Source organism: Salmo trutta, chromosome 4 (genome assembly GCF_901001165.1).
Source record: "Salmo trutta chromosome 4, fSalTru1.1, whole genome shotgun sequence".
Classification (NCBI taxonomy): domain Eukaryota; kingdom Metazoa; phylum Chordata; class Actinopteri; order Salmoniformes; family Salmonidae; genus Salmo; species Salmo trutta.
In genome coordinates, this window is record NC_042960.1 from 64,200,490 (window position 1) to 64,222,391 (window position 21,902).

Below are 21,902 nucleotides of genomic sequence, written 5' to 3' on the forward strand. Positions count from 1 at the left end.
GGGTAGGCTCAGTGTCATCCGGGGTAGGCTCAGTGTCATCCGGGGTAGGCTCAGTGTCATCCGGGGTAGGCTCAGTGTCATCCGGGGTAGGCTCAGTGTCATCCGGGGTAGACTCAGTGTCATCCGGGGTAGGCTCAGTGTCATCCGGGGTAGGCTCAGTGTTCTCCGGGGTAGGCTCAGTGTCCTCCGGGGTAGGCTCAGTGTCCTCCGGGGTAGGCTCAGTGTCATCCGGGGTAGGCTCAGTGTCATCCGGGGTAGGCTCAGTGTCATCCGGGGTAGGCTCAGTGTCCTCCGGGGTAGGCTCAGTGTCCTCCGGGGTAGGCTCAGTGTCATCCGGGGTAGAATCAGTGTCCTCCGGGGTAGGCTCAGTGACATCCGGGGTAGGCCGTCATTATAAGTAAGAATTAGTTCTTAACTGACTTACCTAGTTAAATAAAACAATAGATATTGTCTATGTCTCCTTCAGACATTAAAGAGGTTGAGCAACATGAGAACCTTTCAATAAGAAGGGAGACAGGCTTTACAATACCGATGGCTGCCATTGGTATGGTGTTTAGCTTCAGGGCACATTTAACTTGACTTTACAGGCTACAGGCACATCACCTGGAATGCAGGCTACAGTATTCTTCCTATTCATCAAACAAAAAAAGAAAAAACCATGGCCCTGGGCTTATGACAATGACAGCCCAAAGAACAACGTAGTTCCTGAAACAAGGGTACCTGTGCTGAGACTATGGCAAAAGTGAAGTCATCCAGGTGGAAAGAACGAGATCATTGGGAACAAAACCTATCTATAGTAAATCAGTGAAATTTGTAGTAAAACCGTACCTGTATTAGGCCGATCTGCAATTAGGCATGGAAAGGCAAGCCCCCCCCGTCATATAAAATAAATAATTTTCTAAAAAGTAGAAAGAACGTTTACCTGCACTCACAAATCCTATTTACAGTGTTGTAATAATGACATTACAGATGCCATAGTCATGATAACTTCAAACTACAACACACACACTATTGCTTAAAGGGATGATAAAGGTTATTAAAGGGTTAGTTCACCCAAGTCTATGGACAAGGTATGACAGTAATCCATGCTTTGGTTTAGTTTCCCTGGCACTGTATCCACATGCTAACGGTTTAGCATTTGTGGCACAAATCTCATTCAAGTCAGGGGACCAATATTAGAATTTTTCGCGCATCATGTCCAATTAATCCAAAAGTATCTCAAATTGATTGTGAAGCTCAACAACATCACTTATAGATATTTTTGAAAATTATGCGCAGAAAAATGCTAATATCGGTCCCATGACTTGAATGGGGGCTTCTGAGTGGCGCAGCGGTCTAAGGCACTGCATCTCAGTGCTAGAGGTGTCACTACAAACCCTTGTTCAAATCCAGGCTGTATCACAACCGGCCGTGATTGGGAGTCCCATAGGGCGGCGCACAATTGGCCAAGCTCCGTTCCGGGTTTAGCCGGGGTAGGCAGTCATTGTAAATGAAAATTTGTTCTTAACTGACTTACCAAGTTAAATAAAGAATAAATAAATACATGGGATCTAAGCCACAAATTCTGCATGAGAATCAAATGACCCAAGGCCATTTCCATATAAAAGGACCCATTTGAACCAACATGTTTTATTTATTTATTTAACCTTTATTTAACCAGGTAGGCAAGTTGAGAACAAGTTCTCATTTACAATTGCGACCTGGCCAAGATAAAGCAAAGCAGTTCGACACATACAACAACAGAGTTACACATTGAGTAAGACAAACATACAGTCAATAATATAGTAGAAAAATAAGTCTATATACAAAGTGAGCAAATGAGGTGAGATAAGGGAGGTAAAGGCAAAAAAGGCCATGGTGGCAAAGTAAATACAATAAAGCAAGTAAAACACTGGAATGGTAGATTTGCAGTGGAAGATGGTGCAAAATAGAGATAATGGGGTGCAAAGGAGCAAAATAAATAAATAAATACAGTAGGGGAAGAGGTAGTTGTTTGTGCTAAATTATAGATGGGCTATGTACAGGTGCAGTGATCTGTGAGCTGCTCTGACAGCTGGTGCTCATGTGAATGAGGTCCTTTCAAAATGGATGTCAAATGAAAGCGTCTATATGTTTGAGAAATTAAGGCATATATACATTTTTCCAAAACAATTCCATCCTAAAAATGTGGAATAAGCAAAGGCTTTGGAAAAGGGATCTTTAGAAAACATAAAAACCACAAAAAGTCTTAAAAGATATTATAAATACATCAAAACACAATAATCCTGAACTAAAGACCCCTGTCAACTAATATCAACACTTACACTGAGGAGACAAAACATTAAGAACACCTGTTCTTTCCATGACATACACTGACCTGGTGAATCCAGGGGAAAGCTATGATCCCTTATTGATGTCACCTGTTAAATCCACTTCAATCAGTGTAGATGAAGGGAAGGAGACAGGTTAAAGAAGGATTTATAAGCCTTGAGATAATTGAGACATGGATTGTGTATTCAGGGGTGATTGGGCAAGGAAAAATATTGAAGTGCCTTTGAATGGGGTATGGTAGTAGGGGCCAGGCACACCGGTTTGTGTCAAAAACAGGCAATAATGCTGGGTTTTTCACGCTCAGATGTTTCTCGTGTGTATCGATCAAGACACGGTCGCCAGGTGTACGGTGTTTCCTCCGACACATTGGTGCGGCTGGCTTCCGGGTTAAGTGGGCATTGTGTCAAGAAGCAGCTTTGGTTGGGTTTTGTTTCAGAGGACGCACGGCTTTCAACCTTCACCTCTCCCGAGTCCGTACAGGAGTTGCAGCGATGAGACAAGACTGTAACTACCAAATGGATACCATTAAATTGGGGAGAAAACGGGATAAAAATAAAATAAACTTTTAACCTAAATAGAATGACATGCTGACATTTTTGTATTTATTTCATGTTGAATTCACTTTAATTGACAACTCAACCAGATGTAAATCAAAACTAGACGTCAACCAGAGTTGAGTTGTGACGTTGAACTGACATCTAGACGTTGAACTGACATCTAGCATAGACGCATAGAAATAGCATAGAAATAGCATAGACGCATAGAAATAGCATAGAAATAGCATAGACGCATAGAAATAGCATAGACGCATAGAAATAGCATAGAAATAGCATAGACGCATAGAAATAGCATAGACGCATAGAAATAGCCTAGAAATAGCATAGACGCATAGAAATAGCATAGACGCATAGAAATAGCATAGAAATAGCATAGACGCACAGAAATAGCATAGAAATAGCATAGACACATAAAAATAGCATAGAGCACATAGAACAGATCTACCGCTTCTTAGCTTGTTGGGGCTAGGGGGCAGTATTTACACGGCCGGATAAAAAACGTACCCGATTTAATCTGGTTACTAATCCTACCCAGTAACTAGAATATGCATATACTTATTATATATGGATAGAAAACACCCTAAAGTTTCTAAAACTGTTTGAATGGTGTCTGTGAGTATAACAGAACTCCTATGGCAGGCAAAAACCTGAGAAGGTTTCATGCAGGAAGTGGCCTGTCTGACAAGGAGTCGTTCTTCTTGTCTCTGTTTATTGAAGAGTCAGGATCTTAGCTGTAACGTGACAATTCCTACGGCTCCAATAGGCTCTCAGAGCCCGGGAAAAACATGAACGATGACGAGGCAGCCTCAGGCTGAAACACATTATCGCCTTTTCCAAGTGGCCCATCAGAGGACAATGGAATTAGGCGCGTACCCGATTCGACCCCGTGCAGTATTTTCCTTCGGCTGTTTACCTAATTGCAGATTCCCGGTCGGAATATTATGGCTTTTTCACGAGAATAATGGCATAAAAATTGATTTTAAACAGTGGTTGACATGCTTCGAAGTACGGTAATGGAATATTTAGAATTTTTTTGTCACATTATGCGCGCGACCGTGATTTACCATTCTGATAGTGTCTAGAGCGCACGAACAAAACGTCGCTGATGGAACATAACGATGGATTATTTGGGACCAAACCTACATTTGTTATTGAAGTAGAAGTCCTGGGAGTGCATTCTGACGAAGAACAGGAAAGGTAAGACCATTTTTCTTATAGGAAATGTGATTTTGGTGAAGGCTAAACTGGGTGGGTGTCTAAATAGCTAGCCCGTGATGCCGGGCTATCTAATCAGAATATTGCAAAATGTGCTTCATCCGAAAAGCTATTTTAAAATCGGACATATCGAGTGCATAGAGGAGTAATGTATCTATAATTCTTAAAATAATTGTTATGCTTTTTGTGAACGTTTATCGTGAGTAATTTAGTAAATTGTTAGTAAATTCCCCGGAAGTTTGCGGGGGGTATGCTTTTTCTGAACGTCACATGCTAATGTAAAAAGCTGGTTTTTGATATAAATATGAACTTGATTGAACAGACATGCATGTATTGTATAACATAATGTCCTAGGTGTGTCATCTGATGAAGATCATCAAAGGTTAGTGCTGCATTTAGCTGTCTTCTGGGTTTTTGTGACATTATATGCTAGCTTGAAAAATGGGTGTCTGATTATTTCTGGCTGGGTACTCTGCTGACATAATCTAATGTTTTGCTTTCATGGTAAAGCCTTTTTGAAATCGGACAGTGTGGTTAGATTAACGAGAGTCTTGTCTTTAAATAGCTGTAAAATAGTCATATGTTTGAGAAATTGAAGTAATAGCATTTCAAACATTTTGAAAATCGCGCCACAGGATTACACTGGCTGTTACGTAGGTGGGACGAATTCGTCCCGCCGGTCCCATAGAGGTTAGACTTCAATGTGAATGACAGATCAAAAACAAACAAAAAAAATCGCCCAAAAAGTTACATATTGCAGCGTTAAAGCAAAAAACTATTGTACATTTTTGCAAATTTGTAACATATTGTACGTTTTTTCAAATTAGTAACATATCAAACTAATTGTAATTCATAACATATCATATGAAAATGGATGATGGACATTCTCAAATTAATCCATGTCATACGAAACGTTACATTTCATACTAAATGGAGTGTCAGGAATTTACGTACAGAATAATACGAAATGCTCTGAGACCAGGTTGCAGCAGAGAGCTATGGAAAGCCACTGGGTGGCCAGGTATGACTCCTTTGGGCTTCCATAAAAAGCGGGAAAAAGCTTCTCATCTCTCATAGTCTGTGGTAGGCTCAGTGAATAACGTGATACGCCTCCGCCTGTATTATTACATTTTTATTTAAGAGAGTTTACCGTTGAAGCTGCTTCACTCTTAGCTATAAAAAGCGTTAACCTTAGCCTATTTAGCTAGCTCGAACCAGCTAATCTGCCACGATGGATATCAGAAATTGGTTTCGTATCCAAACAAAGGGGAATGAGAGCGATGAACAGCAGCATCAAACCACCGAGGCCGCCGCCAAGCCCAACAGCGATGCTGCTCCTGAGCTCCAGCTAGCTCCGTGTGCAGAGCCTACCCACCCTTCCACAAGAGCCGCCATATTGGCTCCACAACCGCCTCCACTTTTGACTGTTCTTGATGATCTTGGAATAGAGGAGCCAGCCCAGGTTAGCTTAGAATCCTACCCTAGCCTGGTGGAGGCCCTGTGTGCCCTTGACGCAGAAAGCCATTACTTTCTAGATGTGGAAAAGGTGCTGGATTTAAGCAAAAACCGATTTGGTGGAAGCCGAATTTAGTGTCGCTCGCCAGTTTTTGCAGACTGAAATTGCCTGCTTTGGCTCCAATGATGACAAATGGACCCCACTTGATATTCTGCAATGATTCTCTGAGCCTCTCTCCACTATGCAGACCGTCTTTACCGCACTGAAACATGGGACTGACTTTTTGGGTCGTCCACAGCTACATGCGAGAACTAGTTTTCCACTTTGGCAAACGTGTTCAGTCAGCACAGAGGAAGCTACACCAGAGGAAAGAAGAAGCACGCTACACCAGAGGAAAGAGGAAGCACACTACACCAGAGGAAAGAAGAACACCGCTACACCAGAGGAAAGAAGAAGCACGCTACACCAGAGGAAAGAGGAAGCACGCTACACCAGAGGAAAGAAGAACACCGCTACACCAGAGGAAAGAGGAAGCACGCTACACCAGAGGAAAGAAGAAGCACGCTACACCAGAGGAAAGAAGAACACCGCTACACCAGAGGAAAGAGGAAGCACGCTACACCAGAGGAAAGAAGAAGCACGCTACACCAGAGGAAAGAGGAAGCACGCTACACCAGAGGAAAGAAGAAGCACGCTACACCAGAGGAAAGAGGAAGCACGCTACACCAGAGGAAAGAGGAAGCACGCTACACCAGAGGAAAGAAGAAGCACGCTACACCAGAGGAAAGAAGAAGCACGCTACACCAGAGGAAAGAGGAAGCACGCTACACCAGAGGAAAGAGGAAGCACGCTACACCAGAGGAAAGAAGAACACCGCTACACCAGAGGAAAGAGGAAGCACGCTACACCAGAGGAAAGAAGAAGCACGCTACACCAGAGGAAAGAAGAAGCACGCTACACCAGAGGAAAGAAGAAGCACGCTACACCAGAGGAAAGAGGAAGCACGCTACACCAGAGGAAAGAAGAAACACGCTACACCAGAGGAAAGAAGAACACCGCTACACCAGAGGAAAGAGGAAGCACGCTACACCAGAGGAAAGAGGAAGCACGCTACACCAGAGGAAAGAAGAAGCACGCTACACCAGAGGAAAGAGGAAGCACGCTACACCAGAGGAAAGAAGAAACACGCTACACCAGAGGAAAGAAGAAACACGCTACACCAGAGGAAAGAAGAAGCACGCTACACCAGAGGAAAGAAGAAGCACGCTACACCAGAGGAAAGAAGAAGCACGCTACACCAGAGGAAAGAGGAAGCACGCTACACCAGAGGAAAGAAGAAGCACGCTACACCAGAGGAAAGAGGAAGCACGCTACACCAGAGGAAAGAAGAAGCACGCTACACCAGAGGAAAGAGGAAGCACGCTACACCAGAGGAAAGAAGAAGCACGCTACACCAGAGGAAAGAGGAAGCACGCTACACCAGAGGAAAGAAGAAGCACGCTACACCAGAGGAAAGAAGAACACGCTACACCAGAGGAAAGAGGAAGCACGCTACACCAGAGGAAAGAAGAACACCGCTACACCAGAGGAAGAAGAAGCACGCTACACCAGAGGAAAGAAGAAGCACCGCTACACCAGAGGAAAGAAGAAGCACGCTACACCAGAGGAAAGAGAAGCATGCTACACCAGAGGAAAGAAGAAGCACGCTACACCAGAGGAAAGAAGAAGCACGCTACACCAGAGGAAAGAAGAAGCACGCTACACCAGAGGAAAGAAGAAGCACGCTACACCAGAGGAAGAAGAAGCACGCTACACCAGAGGAAAGAAGAAGCACGCTACACCAGAGGAAGAAGAAACACGCTACACCAGAGGAAAGAGGAAGCACGCTATACCAGAGGAAAGAGGAAGCACGCTACACCAGAGGAAAGAAGAAGCACGCTACACCAGAGGAAAGAGGAAGCACGCTACACCAGAGGAAAGAAGAAACACGCTACACCAGAGGAAAGAAGAACACCGCTACACCAGAGGAAAGAAGAACACCGCTACACCAGAGGAAAGAGGAAGCACACTACACCAGAGGAAAGAGGAAGCACGCTACACCAGAGGAAAGAAGAAGCACGCTACACCAGAGGAAAGAGGAAGCACGCTACACCAGAGGAAAGAAGAACACCGCTACACCAGAGGAAAGAAGAACACCGCTACACCAGAGGAAAGAGGAAGCACGCTACACCAGAGGAAAGAGGAAGCACGCTACACCAGAGGAAAGAGGAAGCACGCTACACCAGAGGAAAGAAGAAACACGCTACACCAGAGGAAAGAGGAAGCACGCTACACCAGAGGAAAGAAGAAACACGCTACACCAGAGGAAAGAGGAAGCACGCTACACCAGAGGAAAGAAGAAGCACGCTACACCAGAGGAAAGAAGAAGCATGCTACACCAGAGGAAAGAGGAAGCACGCTACACCAGAGGAAAGAAGAAGCACGCTACACCAGAGGAAAGAAGAAGCACGCTACACCAGAGGAAAGAGGAAGCACGCTACACCAGAGGAAAGAAGAAGCACGCTACACCAGAGGAAAGAGGAAGCACGCTACACCAGAGGAAAGAAGAAGCACGCTACACCAGAGGAAAGAAGAACACCGCTACACCAGAGGAAAGAGGAAGCACGCTACACCAGAGGAAAGAAGAACACCGCTACACCAGAGGAAAGAAGAAGCACGCTACACCAGAGGAAAGAAGAAGCACGCTACACCAGAGGAAAGAAGAACACCGCTACACCAGAGGAAAGAGGAAGCACGCTACACCAGAGGAAAGAAGAAGCACGCTATACCAGAGGAAAGAGGAAGCATGCTACACCAGAGGAAAGAAGAACACCGCTACACCATAGGAAAGAAGAAACACGCTACACCAGAGGAAAGAGGAAGCACGCTACACCAGAGGAAAGAAGAAGCACGCTACACCAGAGGAAAGAAGAAGCACGCTACACCAGAGGAAAGAAGAAGCACGCTACACCAGAGGAAAGAAGAACACCGCTACACCAGAGGAAAGAAGAACACCGCTACACCAGAGGAAAGAAGAAGCACGCTACACCAGAGGAAAGAAGAAGCACGCTACACCAGAGGAAAGAGGAAGCACGCTACACCAGAGGAAAGAAGAAACACGCTACACCAGAGGAAAGAAGAACACCGCTACACCAGAGGAAAGAAGAACACCGCTACACCAGAGGAAAGAAGAAGCACGCTACACCAGAGGAAAGAAGAACACCGCTACACCAGAGGAAAGAAGAACACCGCTACACCAGAGGAAAGAAGAACACCGCTACACCAGAGGAAAGAAGAAGCATGCTACACCAGAGGAAAGAAGAAACACGCTACACCAGAGGAAAGAGGAAGCACGCTACACCAGAGGAAAGAGGAAGCACGCTACACCAGAGGAAAGAGGAAGCACGCTACACCAGAGGAAAGAGGAAGCACGCTACACCAGAGGAAAGAAGAAACACGCTACACCAGAGGAAAGAAGAACACCGCTACACCAGAGGAAAGAAGAAGCACACTACACCAGAGGAAAGAAGAAGCACGCTACACCAGAGGAAAGAAGAAGCACGCTACACCAGAGGAAAGAAGAACACCGCTACACCAGAGGAAAGAGGAAGCACGCTACACCAGAGGAAAGAAGAACACCGCTACACCAGAGGAAAGAGGAAGCACGCTACACCAGAGGAAAGAAGAAGCACGCTACACCAGAGGAAAGAGGAAGCACGCTACACCAGAGGAAAGAAGAAGCACGCTACACCAGAGGAAAGAAGAACACCGCTACACCAGAGGAAACACGCTACACCAGAGGAAAGAAGAAGCACGCTACACCAGAGGAAAGAAGAAGCACGCTACACCAGAGGAAAGAAGAAGCACGCTACACCAGAGGAAAGAAGAACACCGCTACACCAGAGGAAAGAAGAAACACGCTACACCAGAGGAAAGAAGAAACACGCTACACCAGAGGAAAGAGGAAGCACGCTACACCAGAGGAAAGAAGAAGCACGCTACACCAGAGGAAAGAAGAAGCACACTACACCAGAGGAAAGAGGAAGCACGCTACACCAGAGGAAAGAAGAAACACGCTACACCAGAGGAAAGAAGAACACCGCTACACCAGAGGAAAGAAGAAGCACACTACACCAGAGGAAAGAAGAAACACGCTACACCAGAGGAAAGAAGAAGCACGCTACACCAGAGGAAAGAAGAACACCGCTATACCAGAGGAAAGAAGAACACCGCTATACCAGAGGAAAGAAGAACACCGCTACACCAGAGGAAAGAGGAAGCACACTACACCAGAGGAAAGAAGAAGCACGCTACACCAGAGGAAAGAGGAAGCACGCTACACCAGAGGAAAGAAGAAACACGCTACACCAGAGGAAAGAAGAAGCACGCTATACCAGAGGAAAGAAGAAGCACGCTACACCAGAGGAAAGAAGAAGCACGCTACACCAGAGGAAAGAGGAAGCACGCTACACCAGAGGAAAGAAGAAGCACGCTACACCAGAGGAAAGAAGAAGCACGCTACACCAGAGGAAAGAAGAAGCACGCTACACCAGAGGAAAGAAGAAGCACGCTACACCAGAGGAAAGAGGAAGCATGCTACACCAGAGGAAAGAGGAAGCACGCTACACCAGAGGAAAGAAGAACACCGCTACACCAGAGGAAAGAAGAAGCATGCTACACCAGAGGAAAGAAGAACACCGCTACACCAGAGGAAAGAAGAACACCGCTACACCAGAGGAAAGAAGAAGCACGCTACACCAGAGGAAAGAGGAAGCACACTACACCAGAGGAAAGAAGAACACCGCTACACCAGAGGAAAGAAGAAACACGCTACACCAGAGGAAAGAAGAAGCACGCTACACCAGAGGAAAGAAGAAGCACGCTACACCAGAGGAAAGAAGAAGCATGCTACACCAGAGGAAAGAAGAAACACGCTACACCAGAGGAAAGAGGAAGCACGCTATACCAGAGGAAAGAGGAAGCACGCTACACCAGAGGAAAGAAGAAACACGCTACACCAGAGGAAAGAGGAAGCACGCTACACCAGAGGAAAGAGGAAGCACGCTACACCAGAGGAAAGAAGAAGCACGCTACACCAGAGGAAAGAAGAAACACGCTACACCAGAGGAAAGAGGAAGCACGCTACACCAGAGGAAAGAGGAAGCACACCTGCTCGTTGAACATCTCATTCCAAAATCATGGGCATTAATATGGAGCTGGTCCCCCCTTTGCTGCTATAACAGCCTCCACTCTTCTGGGAAGACTTTCCACTAGATGTTGGAACATTGCTGCGGGGGACTTGCTTCCATTCAGCCACAAGAGCATTAGTGAGGTCAGGTACTGATGTTGGAGGGTTAGGCCTGGACAGCAGTCGGCGTTCCAATTCATCCCAAAGGTGTTCGATGGTGTTGAGATCAGGGCTCTGTGCAGGCCAGTCAAGTTCCTCCACACCGATCTCGACAAATCATTTGTGTATGGACCTCACTTTGTGCCTGGGGGCATTGTCATGCTGAAACAGGAAAGGGCCTCCCCAAACTGTTGCCACAAAGTTGGAAGCACAGAATTGTATAAAATATGCTGTAGCGTTAAGATTTCCCTTCACTGGAACTAAAGGGCCTAGCCCGAACCATGAAAGACTATTAATCCATTATTCAACAATGTAGAAAATAGTAAAAATAAAGAAAACTCTTGAATGAGTAGGTGTGTCCAAACTTTTGACTGGTACTGTATATATATGCGCCAAGAGTGTGCAAAGCTGTCATCAAGGCAAAGGGTGGCTACTTTGAAGAATCTCAAATATAAAATATATTTTGATTTGTTTAAACACTACTTTGGTTACTACATGATTCCATGATTAGTTTTGATGTCTTCACTATTATTCAACAATGTAGAAAATAGTCAAAATAAAGAAAAACCCTGGAATGAGTAGGCGTGTCCAAATTTTTGACTGGTATTGTATGTTTTATATTTGTTTTCATTTTTGCTGGGGGGCCAAATAAAACCAGCCATTGGCTAAATTCGTCAGTTGGGGAACCCTGCTGTAAACTTAGTTTTGATTACTTGTTTGTTTACTGTTAATTTAACTAGCCTAAATGTAGATTTTGTCACACCTTTATCCATCTGATATTTTATTACTAGGCCTACCTCTTGGTACCACTGTTATGCTCTGTATTCTTGGTATTCTAAACCAAGCTACTATTCAGTATTTTTTGTTTGCATGCATGAATAACTAAGCTGCTACTTTCAGAATTTAGTTTGCATTATTCGGGTAAGGCAGCTGTGTGTACGGCCACATTTACATAGGCTGTTAGTAATAGGGCTAACAGCCTATCTAAACGGCATTGCTGTAGCAGGCTGTCCATTGTGCTGATTCAACAGCAGAGATAGGCTACAGAATTGAAAAGCACTCAATGATCTCGGAGTCTTGGCATTTGAACGTTTCGTTTATTATGGTATTCCAATTCAACAACCCCGATTTCAACAGTCCCTTTGGTCACTTTATCCTGTCACTGGTCCGAGTACGTTACCGTAGAGTACAGTATAGTATAGTAGAGAACAGTACAGTAGAGAACAGTACAGTAGATAACAGTACAGTAGATAACAGTAGAGAACAGTAGAAAATAGTGGAGTACAGTACACAGTAGAGCACGAGTTGAGTACACTATAATGTACTATACTGTACTGAACTGTACTCTACTTGACTCTACTGTACTGAACTATACTGTACTGTACTATACTGTACTGAACTCTACTGAACTGAACTCTACTGTACTGAACTATACTGAACTATACTGTACTGTTCTGTGCAGTTCTGTACTCTACTGAACTGAACTATACTGAACTATACTGTACTGAACTATACTGAACTATACTGTACTGAACTGTACTGAACTATACTGTACTGAACTCTACTGAACTCTACTGTACTGAACTCTACTGAACTCTACTGTACTGAACTATACTGAACTATACTGAACTCTACTGTACTGAACTGTACTCTACTTGACTCTACTGTACTGAACTCTACTGAACTATACTGTACTGAACTCTACTGAACTATACTGTACTGAACTATACTGTACTGAACTCTACTGAACTATACTGTACTGTTCTGTGCAGTTCTGTACTCTACTGAACTCTACTGTACTGAACTCTACTAAACTCTACTGTACTGAACTATACTGTACTCTACTGAACTATACTGTACTGAACTATACTGTTCTGTACTCTACTGAACTATACTGTACTGAACTATACTGTACTGTTCTGTACTCTACTGAACTATACTGTACTGAACTATACTGTACTGTTCTGTACTCTACTGAACTATACTGTACTGAACTATACTGTACTGAACTATACTGTACTGTGCAGTTCTGTACTCTACTGAACTCTACTGTACTGAACTATACTATACTTTGATGTCCAAACTTGTGAAACATAGACGCCTATGATTGGTTTATATTTGGTCCGGTTTGGACCAACCAAATGTGGTCTTGTTTGGGGTCAAAGGTCATTAAAATAATAGTCAGTGTGTAGAATAATACCCAAATATACAAAAGAGAATATTGCATATGTATACCTGCTGAACCTATTTAGGAAACATCACCATGAAGAGAATGACATTCATATCCATTATGATGCATTCCTGTGTAGTACAGATCAGGGAGCCATGATGAAATTCAGTTATCGGGTGTAAATCCACCTCACTCACTGTAGTTCAATAACCAAAAGAGATTTTTCAAAGTCAGGGTGTCATGTCATAGCTGACGCCCCATTCTTTCTGCAGACATCTTGAAACTTAATTAAGAGCAGATATTTAACAGAAGCTATTATAATACTGTATACAGATCAGAGATGTAGCTATTATAATACTGTATACAGATCAGAGAGGAAGCTATTATAATACTGCATACAGATCAGAGAGGAAGCTATTATAATACTGTATACAGATCAGAGAGGAAGCTATTCAAATACTGTATACAGATCAGATCAGATAGGAAGCTATTATAATACTGTATACAGATCAGATCAGATAGGAAGCTATTATAATACTGTATACAGATCAGAGAGGAAGCTATTATAATACTGTATACAGATCAAAGAGGAAGCTATTATAATACTGTATACAGATCAGAGAGGAAGCTATTATAATACTGTATACAGATCAGAGAGGAAGCTATTATAATACTGTATACAGATCAAAGAGGAAGCTATTATAATACTGTATACAGATCAGAGAGGAAGCTATTATAATACTGTATACAGATCAGATCAGATAGGAAGCTATTCAAATACTGTATACAGATCAGATCAGAGAGGAAGCTATTATAATACTCTATACAGATCAGAGAGGAAGCTATTATAATACTGTATACAGATCAGATCAGAGAGGAAGCTATTATAATACTGTATACAGATCAGATCAGATCAGAGAGGAAGCTATTATAATACTGTATACAGATCAGATCAGAGAGGAAGCTATTATAATACTGTATACAGATCAGAGAGGTAGCTATTATAATACTGTATACAGATCAGATCAGAGAGGAAGCTATTATAATACTCTATACAGATCAAAGAGGAAGCTATTATAATACTGTATACAGATCAGAGAGGAAGCTATTATAATACTGTATACAGATCAGAGATGTAGCTTTATAATACTGTATACAGATCAGAGAGGAAGCTATTATAATACTCTATACAGATCAGATCAGAGAGGAAGCTATTATAATACTGTATACAGATCAGAGATGTAGCTTTATAATACTGTATACAGATCAAAGAGGAAGCTATTATAATACTGTATACAGATCAGATCAGAGAGGAAGCTATTATAATACTGTATACAGATCAGATCAGAGGAAGCTATTATAATACTGTATACAGATCAGAGAGGAAGCTATTATAATACTGTATACAGATCAGATCAGAGAGGAAGCTATTATAATACTGTATACAGATCAGATCAGAGAGGAAGCTATTATAATACTGTATACAGATCAGATCAGAGGGGAAGCTATTATAATACTGTATACAGATCAGAGAGGAAGCTATTATAATACTGTATACAGATCAGATCAGAGAGGAAGCTATTATAATACTGTATACAGATCAGATCAGAGAGGATGCTATTCAAATACTGTATACAGATCAGATCAGAGGGGAAGCTATTATAATACTGTATACAGATCAGAGAGGAAGCTATTATAATACTGTATACAGATTAGATCAGAGAGGAAGCTATTATAATACTGTATACAGATCAGATCAGAGAGGAAGCTATTATAATACTCTATACAGATCAGAGAGGAAGCTATTATAATACTGTATACAGATCAAAGAGGAAGCTATTATAATACTGTATACAGATCAGATCAGAGAGGAAGCTAATATAATACTCTATACAGATCAGAGAGGAAGCTATTATAATACTGTATACAGATCAGATCAGAGAGGAAGCTATTATAATACTGTATACAGATCAGAGAGGAAGCTATTATAATACTGTATACAGATCAGAGAGGAAGCTATTATAATCCTTTATACAGATCAGATCAGAGGGGAAGCTATTATAATACTGTATACAGATCAGATCAGAGAGGAAGCTATTATAATACTGTATACAGATCAGAGAGGAAGCTATTATAATACTGTATACAGATCAGAGAGGAAGCTATTATAATCCTTTATACAGATCAGACCAGAGGGGAAGCTATTAAAAATCTGTACATGCCAGTTTGGATTTGGCTTCGCTCCAATCACATCGAGAGCATAGGCTTACTCATTGACAGAAACTGGTTGTTCATCTCCTTGTGTTGTTGTCCTCCGGTGACTAGCTAGCTAGCTAAAATTGTCCCTTTCCTAAATTAGCCATGGATGGAGATGTGGATTTGGACTTGTGATTTAACTTAATTCTCCGTACAGGCCATTGATTAAAAATAAATAAAAAAATAAAATAAAATTGGCGCCAGAGAAGAAGGCTGAGAAGGCTGTTTTATGTGTCCCCAGCCGATTGTGTTTTCTGTTCGTTTTTTCACGTTGTTTGTAACTTCTTTTTTAAAACTTATTTTGTACATAATGTTGCCGCTACCATCTCTTATGACCGAAAATAACTTCTGGACAACAGGACTGCGATTACTCACCATGGACTGGCAGAATCCTTTTTTTCCCTTTAACGAGTCCGACGTGAATGATATACTGCTTCCTCGGCAACAGGCCAAGATCCCCGTGATCTGCGTGAAGAGGACACAGAGAAAAAGGGGCCAGAGGGCGGGCTGCCATCTGAGAATTCGTAGGCGATCGAATAAACCCCCACTTCCTTCCATTCTGCTAGCAAACATGCAGTCTTTGCAGAATAAAATCGATGACCTACGCGGAAGATTAAACTACCAACGGGACATTCAAAACTGTAATGTCTTATGCTTCACCGAGTCGTGGCTGAACGACGACACTATCAACATACAGCTGGCTGGTTATACGCTGTACCGGGCAAGATAGAACAGCGGCATCTGGTAAGAAAAGGGGTGGGCGACTATGTATTTTTTGTAAATAACAGGAAGTCTCGAACTATTGCTTGCCTGAGGTAGAGTATCTCTTGATAAGCTGTAGACAACACTATCTACCTAGAGGGTTTTCATCTGTATTTTTCGTAGCTGTTAGGACAGCATTGAATGCATGAGAGCACCAGCTGTTCCGGAAGACTGTGTGATCACCAATTTGTAAGTCGCTCTGGATAAGAGCGTCTGCTAAATGACTTAAATGTAAATGTAAATGTAAATGATCACGCTCTCCGCAGCCGACGTGAGTAAGACCTTTAAACAGGTCAACATTCACAAGGCCGCAGGGGCAGACGGATCACCAGGACGTGTACTGCGAGCATGCGCTGACCAACTGGCAAGTGTCTTCACTGGCATTTTCAACCTCTCCCTGTCCGAGTCTGTAATACCAACATGTTTTAAGCAGACCACCATAGTCCCTGTGCCCAAGAACACTAAGGTAACCTGCCTAAATGACTACCGACTCGTAGCACTCACGTCTGTAGCCATGAAGTGCTTTGAAAGGCTGGCCATGGCTCACATCAACACCATTATCCCAGAAACCCTAGACCCACTCCAATTTCCATAACGCCACAAAAGATCCACAGATGATGCAATCTCTATTGCACTCCACACTGCCCTTTCCCACCTGGACAAAAGGAAGACCTATGTGAGAATGCTATTCATTGACTACAGCTCAGCGTTCAACACCATAGTGCCCACAAAGCTCATCACTTAGCTAAGGACCCTGGGACTAAACACCTCCCTCTGCAACTGGATCCTGGACTTCCTGATGGGCCGCCCCCAGGTGGTAAGGGTAGGTAACAACACATCTGCCACGTTGATCCTCAACACAGGGGTCCCTCAGGGTTGCGTGCTCAGTCCCCTCCTGTACTCCCTGTTTACTCATGACTGCACGGCCAGGCACAACTCCAACACCATCATTAAGTTTGCTGGTGACACAACAGTGATAGGCCTGATCACCGACAACAACGAGACAGCCTATACGGAGGTGGTCAGACACCTGGCTGTGTGGTGCCAGGACAACAACCTCTACCTCAACGTGATCAAGACAAAGGAGATGATTGTGGACTACAGGAAAAAGAGGACCGAGCACGCCCACATTCTCATCGACAGGGCTGTAGTGGAGCACGTTGAGAGCTTCAAGTTCCTTGGTGTCCACATCACCAAAAACCTAACATGGTCCAAGCACACCAAGACAGTCATGAAGAGGGCACGACAAAACCTATTCTCCCTCAGGAGACTGAAAAGATTTGGAATGGGTCCTCAGATCATCAAAAGGTTCTACAGCTGCACCATCGAGAGCATCCTGACTGGTTGCATCACCGCCTGGTATGGCAACTGCTCGGCCTCCAACCACAAGACACTACAGAGGGTAGTGCGAACGGCCCAGTACCTCACTGGGGCCAAGCTTCCTGCCATCCAGGACCTCTATACCAGGCGGTGTCAGAGGAAGGCCCTAAAAATTGTCACAGACTCCGCCACCCTAGTCATAGACTGCTCTCTCTGCTACAGCATGGCAAGTGGTACCGGATCGCCAAGTCTAGGTCCAAGAGGCTTCTAAACAGCTTCTACCCCCAAGCCATAAGACTCCTGAACATCTAATCAAATGGCTATCCAGACTATTTGCATTGCCCCCCCACCCCTCTTTTACACCGCTGCTACTCTCTGTTGTTATCATCTATGCACAGTCACTTTAATAACTCTACCTACATGTAGATATTAACTCAACTAACCGGTGCCCCCGCACATTTACTCTGTATCGGTACCCCCTGTATATAGCCTCGCTATTGTTATTTTACTGCTGCTCTTTAATTACTTGTTACTTTTATTTCTTATTCTAGTCCGTATTTTTTTTAAACTGCATTGTTGGTTGGGGCTCGTAAGTAAGCATTTCACTGTTGTATTCGGCGCATGTGACTAATAACATTTGATTTGATTATAATGGCAATTCTGATCCAACCATAAAATACATTGTGCCCCTGGACTGAGAGGATGTTAGTTCAATATGTAGCTAGCTGTAGAAGGCTAACGTTAACTAGCTAACGTTGCCCATGAATGGAAGTTAGGCTAGCGAGCAAGCATTTTAGCCAGGCAGCCTAAGACAACAACAAATAAAAGCGTGTACTGTATGACAGAGTGATAGGCTGTTTCGTCAACGTGAAAGAGAGAAGGATGGCGTTGGTGTTTCTCAACAAGTAGGGTGAGTCAACATCAAACGTACCCCCCCCCCCCCCCCCCCACCCTCACACAGAGAAAACAATACCATGGGAAGTCACATCATATTTAACATGTTGATTGCACTAAATAGTTTTTATGGTATTTTTTGGTCACTGTATTAGACTAAGTGTAGGTGATTTGATGATGTTGAAATGTTGTTGTACAGTATAGTGGAGGGAGCTCCTGTTTTCTTTGTGACCTACAGTAACTGTCTGTGGTTCTAAACCAATAGTTGTTTAGTGGTCTGAAAATGTCAGAAACATTAACTTGATTGACCATGCTGTAGGTCATGAAACTGTCTGTTACATGCAATATGCTTTGTCTGTCCGGTTTAGTCCACAGAGGTTGATATCTGGTTTTGTGATAAAACAAACGTTATGTTGAATGTATTCTGCCACTGTGTCTTCTTATTGTCTCGGCCTTTAGGCCTACATATCACAGTCGCAAGGCATATGAACTAACAGGTTATAGAGAAAACAACGCAATTATCACAACACATAGGTTGCAATATGGCTTTTTTTGGGGGGCTTACCCATTGATTTTACCCACGCAAGTTACTGTCTGTAACTGATGATCTGTCTGATAGTGTCTCGTTACTAACCACTGTCTAGAACTGATGATCTGTCTGATAGCAGTGTCTCGTTACTAACCACTGTCTAGAACTGATGATCTGTATGATAGTGTCTCGTTACTAACCACTGTCTGTAACTGATGATCTGTATGATAGTAGTGTCTCGTTACTAACCACTGTCTGTAACTGATGATCTGTCTGATAGTGTCTCGTTACTAACCACTGTCTGGAACTGATGATCTGTCTGATAGTAGTGTCTCGTTACTAACCACTGTCTAGAACTGATGATCTGTCTGATAGTGTCTCGTTACTAACCACTGTCTGGAACTGATGATCTGTCTGATAGTGTCTCGTTACTAACCACTGTCTAGAACTGATGATCTGTCTGATAGCAGTGTCTCGTTACTAACCACTGTCTGTAACTGATGATCTGTATGATAGTAGTGTCTCGTTACTAACCACTGTCTAGAACTGATGATCTGTCTGATAGTAGTGTCTCGTTACTAACCCCTGTCTGGAACTGATGATCTGTCTGATAGTGTCTCGTTACTAACCACTGTCTGTAACTGATGATCTGTCTGATAGTGTCTCGTTACTAACCACTGTCTAGAACTGATGATCTGTCTGATAGTGTCTCGTTACTAACCACTGTCTAGAACTGATGATCTGTCTGATAGTGTCTCGTTACTAACCACTGTCTAGAACTGATGATCTGTCTGATAGTGTCTCGTTACTAACCACTGTCTGTAACTGATGATCTGTCTGATAGCAGTGTGTCTCGTTACTAACCACTGTCTGGAACTGATGATCTGTCTGATAGTGTCTCGTTACTAACCACTGTCTAGAACTGATGATCTGTCTGATAGTAATGTCTCGTTACTAACCACTGTCTAGAACTGATGATCTGTCTGATAGTGTCTCGTTACTAACCACTGTCTAGAACTGATGATCTGTCTGATAGTGTCTCGTTACTAACCACTGTCTGTAACTGATGATCTGTCTGATAGCAGTGTGTCTCGTTACTAACCACTGTCTGTAACTGATGATCTGTCTGATAGTGTCTCGTTACTAACCACTGTCTGTAACTGATGATCTGTCTGATAGTGTCTCGTTACTAACCACTGTCTAGAACTGATGATCTGTCTGATAGTGTCTCGTTACTAACCACTGTCTAGAACTGATGATCTGTCTGATAGTGTCTCGTTACTAACCACTGTCTGTAACTGATGATCTGTCTGATAGCAGTGTGTCTCGTTACTAACCACTGTCTAGAACTGATGATCTGTCTGATAGTGTCTCGTTACTAACCACTGTCTGGAACTGATGATCTGTATGATAATTAGAACATGCCTGTCGTCACTTTTCAGACAGACACTAAATGTACAAGGTGATGTGAGGTAAACTAATCATCATAACCCAACTACATACCTTGTAGACCCACGGGTGGAACATCACATACTGGGTGACACGTTTCCATTCCCCGAAGTAGAAACTACCATGTGAGAACCGTACAGTCTGTTTGAGCAGCCATGTGAGGTCTTATCGTTAACACACTGGAACGCTCTCTGTCCACACCTTGTTCAATATTCTGGATAAACAGCTCAAAGTTGGCACAGAAGAATGTCTTATTAGTTGTCACGTTTTTAGTTTCCTACGTAACTATTTTATTTTATTTATTTCACCTTTATTTAACCAGGTAGGCTAGTTGAGAACAAGTTCTCATTTTCAACTACGACCTGGCCAAGATAAATAGCTATAAATGGATAGGATTAGTGCATAGACTACCCCACGGCACAGTCGCATGAGTGTTGAAGATTTTCATTATGTAATTCAAAAACATATTTATATGACCGAGTACCAACCTGTCTCCACCTAATTTGATAGCGTCCCATATGACCGTTATGTAATAACATAATCATAATAACGTTAGGCTACTGTCAAACTTGAATCCGTTGTTCCCTAATCGTCAGCTCATGTCTGTCCTATTTCCAATTAACTTGTCTTTCTTCAAAAACAACGGGCAAATGCAAATACCAAGAAACGCGAAGCAGAAATCAATCTGCCGCTCATTGACGATGTCTGTGGTCTCGCGGTGGACTACACCTACCGTGGCGGAAGCTGCGGGTAGCTATGCTGTCGAGTATATCACTTCCACGGAGAAAGTCGGGCGAATGTCCACATCATCGTCCTCGATAGTAAAGTAGTCCGTGGGGAAAGGTAGACAAGACTGGAAGAGGAGAAGCGGTCAATACGAAGGCAGAGGAGCACTGAGCAGATCAAATGTCTGCTGGTTAACTTGTTGCGCTGAGCATCCACAAGCGCAGTGGGCAGTGGCTTATTTGCTGTTCCCTCCTCCCGCGTTGTTTTGCGTGTCCTACTAACCGTAACCTTTACGGTCCAAGGACCTGCACCAAGGACATCACTGACATTCACTCGTGCAGAGACCGCTCTTTATTCATATCTTGTGTATTAAAAAAAATATCCAGAGTCATGTCGGCTAAACAACATAATATTAGGCAGTATTGGCCTACTCCACATATGGATAGCCTACGGCATTATACAATATGTGGGCTGAGAGATTCTTGCTAAACCCTAGACCTCATTCAATTATGAAAATAAAACATGCAAATTGACTTACACAATTCGAAGAACACAGAAAATGTACATTCCCATTCAAAAGCATGTGCACTGTGTGTGGAACAAAGGTGCCTTTCATAATAAAACTGATGGAGGGAGGAAGCCAGGACCTGAACTTGGAGCTATCTTGAATTCCAATTATGCAAGTTTCAACCTGCCTCCATCTTTCCCGCCTATGGTCTGAAGACACAGTGGAACCACCATAAAAAAGGAATATTAATAAGGAATTGGTCAGATGAAGCAGTTGCTAAGCTACAGGACTGTTTTGCTAGCACAGACTGGAATATGTTCCAGGATTCTTCTGATGGCATTGAGGAGTACACCACATCAGTCAC

General features: G+C 43.2%; 1 protein-coding gene across 6 annotated transcripts in view; it reads right to left on the reverse strand.

The window, feature by feature from the left end:
* Positions 1-21,271, reverse strand: part of LOC115192855 (GRAM domain-containing protein 2A-like) — an 85,953-nt gene extending 64,682 nt beyond the window's left edge. For 3 of the 6 annotated variants that reach the window (XM_029751754.1, XM_029751757.1, XM_029751759.1), the window contains exon 1: positions 21,038-21,270. The gene's annotated coding sequence lies outside the window, so the exon portion shown is untranslated. Of the gene's footprint in view, positions 1-15,725; positions 15,816-21,037 lie in introns of all 6 variants that reach the window. The other 3 variants (XM_029751755.1, XM_029751758.1, XM_029751756.1) reach the window with 3 other exon arrangements.
* Positions 21,272-21,902: the final 631 nt, after the last annotated feature.